Source organism: Crocuta crocuta, unplaced genomic scaffold, assembly GCF_008692635.1.
Source record: "Crocuta crocuta isolate KB4526 unplaced genomic scaffold, BGI_CrCroc_1.0 scaffold24, whole genome shotgun sequence".
Classification (NCBI taxonomy): domain Eukaryota; kingdom Metazoa; phylum Chordata; class Mammalia; order Carnivora; family Hyaenidae; genus Crocuta; species Crocuta crocuta.
In genome coordinates, this window is record NW_027530974.1 from 5,977,862 (window position 1) to 5,982,594 (window position 4,733).

The 4,733-nt window shown below is 49.8% G+C and overlaps 1 protein-coding gene across 1 annotated transcript in view; it reads left to right on the top strand.

The window, feature by feature from the left end:
• The window catches only part of RREB1 (ras responsive element binding protein 1), a 132,049-nt gene that overhangs the window by 121,964 nt on the left and 5,352 nt on the right, over positions 1-4,733 (top strand). The window lies entirely within an intron of this gene.

Below are 4,733 nucleotides of genomic sequence, written 5' to 3' on the forward strand. Positions count from 1 at the left end.
GGGTTTTTTTCCTTAAAAAAACCCCCCCCCAAAAAAAAAAAAAAAAAAAAAAAAAACTTTTGTCTTGTTTAAAAAAGCACTCTGCATGTCCTTTCTTTAATCACATCTCTGCTTGACCTGAATCCGGGTATTATTCTCATGTGCTGATATGTGCTTCCTTCCTCCAGCCCCTACAGAGCAATTAACGGCTGCTCAGTGCGTCTCCTGCCACCTTTTTTCCCCCCTTACAGCTTCTGTATTTACTCCTGTCCTCTATTCAGTACATTCCGTCATTTCCCAAGTGCTGGGGTCCTGTGCCTCCCACCCCCCGCAACAAAGGAAATTGGCTGCTGCAGGTTACTTATCTACACGGCTAGTTGGCCCTTGGTTAGTAACCAGCATGGATTCAGTCCTGCAAATCTGGAAAGCTTGGCATTACCCCCACTGCTCAAGGCCAGAGAGGTTTTCCCCAAGATGCATTTTTCCAGGGGTATAATTGTGCCCCGTGCTTCTCTCTCCCTCAGGTTTGGATGGGAGTGGGGAGCTCTGTTGTCTGGAAGTCCTCCTTTCTCCAGCCCCCTGTCCCTACCTAAGTCACAGAAGCAGAGGGGCACATGTGAATGGGTAGCATTTCCAGGAAGAGGCATTGATCTGGACCCTCTGATTTTCCCTGTACCTCTTCTAAGCCCTGGTGAAACGAGCCCCTCAAGTGCCAGGCCCTTTGGTTAAGATTAAACCCTCTAAGGATATAAAGTATAAGCCTGTTTGCTGGCGCCTGCCTCCAGCTTCCATTTCTACATTACTTGCCAGGATGTTGGGGTAAAGAAAGACATGGACACCGGTGGAATATTGCCATAACTTGGATCCCCATGAGCTGGAGATCCAGTGTTCGTCCCCAGGAAACCCACAGTGACACTGGTGGATTTGCTGCGGGTGATCACTTTTAACGATCAACAGCCAGCCACCGTGTCACCCAGTAGGCTCAAACGTTCTCTCAAAGCCTGGTTTAGGAAAGCAGCTATGGATTCCACCCATAGTTGTTCCAAATTGGGGCACCAGTGGATCATCAAGGAGGTCAAGGGGAACCCTCGGTTTCTCAGAGTTGCTGGATGCACGTTTTTTATTCAGCATCTCGATGCTCTAGAGGAACACGGAACCCAGACCTCCTGATCCTGGGGCAGCTATAGGAGCCTGCAGACACCAAGCTAATTCGAATACACAGCTTCGGTTCAGCGCCAGATTTTACATTGTGGGTGTATTTTTAAGATTTGCAGTTCTGTGAGTTCTGTTTTTTCCACATCCCATCAGAGCCCCACCTCCAGCCCATCCCAGAAGTTGTGTAGGGTTTCTTCAAGGGACAAAGCCTCTGGAAAAAGAAATTCACTGAAAGCTGTAATGTGAAACCAGAGAAAATAAATGTTTGGTTTAATTGTGGTCACAATCCATACATAGTAAGAAAGAGGCTGGGACAGAGGGGTCAGGGACATGGGGTTGAGTGATTTCAAGGAAAGTTTCAAACCCAGGTGAACATGGTGGGGGGGTGGGGTGCTTTTGGGGCCCCCTCCGTGAAGTTAAAAGTGAGGCTTTGGAGGAAGACCATAAAAAAGAAAAAAAAAGCTAAAGGCAGGAAATGACCAAGGAAGTTCTTGAGGGGTTTTCTAGGTTTATATGCCTAGGTTAAAGCCCCAAACATGTTGTATAATGTAAGTCTGACTTTTTCAATCATATAAGTTCTTTCAGGAAAATATACCCTAGATCCCCGCCCCCCCAAAAGGAATGCTAACAATGTTACCAAGGGGCAGTTCTGGCTTAAAGGGGCACATCAGTCATTAAACCGAAGCTCTTTGCTCACTTTCTCATGACAGAGAGGTTCCCTAGCCCACTTTGCCTTTGGGGGATATTCATGGTTCTTTTTTGGGTGATGCCTATGGGAGCCTTCCTACTTGTGGGCACATGCATGTGACTTTGTGAATCAGTAGAAACGTGGAAGGTTTTACACTGTTCCTTAATGGTGGCCGCCCTTACCGGCCCAGTGGCCCATGTGCCAGCGCACCCTGCACCACAGGAAGTGCTTCGGGGTAGGTGAAATGCAGACAGCAGCTTCCTCAACAGCTGCGCCCCTGCCCAGTCATATGGGGTATTTAGGCTGATAGTTGGTCACATCAGCCGAGTAGCATGGAATTTCTAGGAAGCAATAGATATTTCATTGTGGAGCTGACATGAAAGTCTTGCTTTCCCCGTAGGAGGAGCTGTGGGTTAGTATCTATCAGTGCACACAGGATTCCTGCTTCCTCTAGCAATTTTTCTTAGATTTAGCATCATGAATGAGGGACTGTGAGGGACAGAATTAACAGTTAAGGTAGTTAGCACTGTTTCTAAAAGTCCTCGGTTCTGCTACCTGTTTGAAAGTGTAGGCATTTGACAAAGATGGGGATCAAGAGAGGACCTGGTGAGCATTAGAAGCTGGATATCCATGAAATGAGAAGAGGTTAAGTCTACTGTTGCCAAGAATCACTAATAAAAAGCAGTTGGAGTTGCTAGAACTTCAAGAGTATGGGGCTGCCGTGTTAAAGCACTCCCCCTAGTGGAAGTTTGGTAGAGCACAGCCAAGCCCGCTTTTGTTAAGTGGATATAGGATGAGTCTCCATTATCCATGCTAAGTAAGGACCCAGAAATGAGAACAATCTGCTATTAGCATATTTACTTGGGTTTGGTTTCAGAAGCCATTATGATTTTTTTCAACGTCATCTTAAATATGATCTGCTGCAGTGAAACTTGAAAATAACCCATGTTCTTTGGTGAAAAAGAAAAATTAAGCAAAACAGCCTAGAATATACTGGGATAAATAGGAAGTAACCAGAGATTAAGCTTTTTTTTTCGTCTAAGAAACTGAGCATTCTATACTTTTTTTTTGTAGAGTTTATACCAAAATCCACTTAATAGATGCTCCCTATTACAACGATTCCTCAAAATGGGCATATAATTTTCTTAAAAATAAGGCCTGGACATTGGAGTCTATATCTCAGGAGTCTTCTTTAAACTTTTGGATAACTTATAAAAATTACTTATTGATAGAAATTTTATACCCACACCATACATGTGTGTTTCCTTCTGAAGCCTCTTGAGCTAAACAGTGGCTGCCAAAAGGTACAGGAGAAAACCAATGAAATTATGTAAGTGGGAGTGCCATGTAGATGGTTGTACGTAAGCCAAAAGCCCCAGGCAGGTGTGACCACAGCAAGGGTAGGACCAGGTCCCTCCTCCTCTTCCCTACCCCAGCACTTCCTTGATGGCAAATAATCGAGCTGGTGACTCAGTGATGGACATGGGTGGACACGGTGATATGTCTGGTCACATCAAGTGGGGGAGGGGGGTCCAGGTTAGATGCCTGAATCTGCTGGCTCAGGCACTGTGATCTGAGATCTGGCATCATGAGACAGGTGCATCTGACCTAGGAGCCACCAAACAATGGGCTCTGTCAGCCTGATTGTCAGGAATTTCCGAATCCCTGCTGTAAGAAATTGGATCTATAATTAAATAGTAGGTCTCAGCAGACAACTTCGGGGTCATAGCACATAAAGAAGAAGTCATTAAGTCCTATTCAACCTGAAGAGAAGATGGTGCTTGTGATAAATACTGTGGTCTGTTCCGTGTCATTGGCGCTGCCACAGTGCCTTCCCTTACGAAGGGCATTAGAAACTGGTAGACTTTCCACATCTCATTTTCCTGTGGAGGGTGGGCAGGCGGGAACAGGTGAACAGCTAGGAAGTGTTTCCACTCACTGCGTGGGGACCTCACAGCAGCCAGGACGCCTCCGGGTGTGCATGCATCTCCTGCCTTGGAACTCTGCCTGGGAATTAGGCATCAGACGGGAGCGCGTGTACCATAGCACAGAATACATGCTTGGGTCATTTTCTGTGAGACGCTCCGCAGGTACTGTGTTCGGGCAGTGGTCCTGTGTATGTTGCATGTTTGTATAATCTCTTTGCACTGGAAAAATAACTTTTACAGCTCCGCTTCCTCAACCTCCCTAGTGCTGCGAGTTTCTGGAATGCACCAACTCTCCTCTCTCGCCGATCCTTCTGTCTGTGCTGCCCTGAGTCGCTCACGCCTTCTGGGGGCCTGAGCATCCCTGTGTGTGGCCGTGGAGGGTGCCGGGCACCGCTAGGGGGCAGTGGAAGGGGAGGGCAGCCGGCCCTGTGACCCCAACCCGTGTGTTTCGCCAATTAACCCCAGGTTCACCGCGGCCTTTGGGGATGTGCGTGGTAACAAAGAGTGGGGGTAGAGGTATCCTCGCTGGGGTTGGCCTACAGGCCTGGGGGGTGGGTCCAGCCGAGAGTCACGATGCGACTCTTGGAAGGAGCCGTGGGGTGGCGTCGGGCCTCAGCCTGTGCCCTTGTGCTCGGTCCCGCAGATAGCCAGTCGGACGCAGAGACCCCGACGGCGGGGGGCGAAGTGCTGGACCTCACCTCCCGGGAGAAGGAGCAGCCCGCGGCAGAGGGAGCCCCTGCGCCCGGCCAGGCCCAGGAGGAGCTCCCCGCGGAGGAGGGGCCGGGGGACGGGGAGGAGCGGGGAGCCGGGGAGCGCCCGGACCAGCGCGGCGTGGAGGAGAGGGAGGAGGACGCGGACGGCCCGGAGGAAGACGCCGGCAGCAACAAGAGCCTGGACCTCAACCTCGCCAGCAAGCTGATGGGCTTCAAGCTCGCGGAGGGCGACGCGGGCGCCGCGGGCAGCGGCGGCCCGGCCCCGCAGGA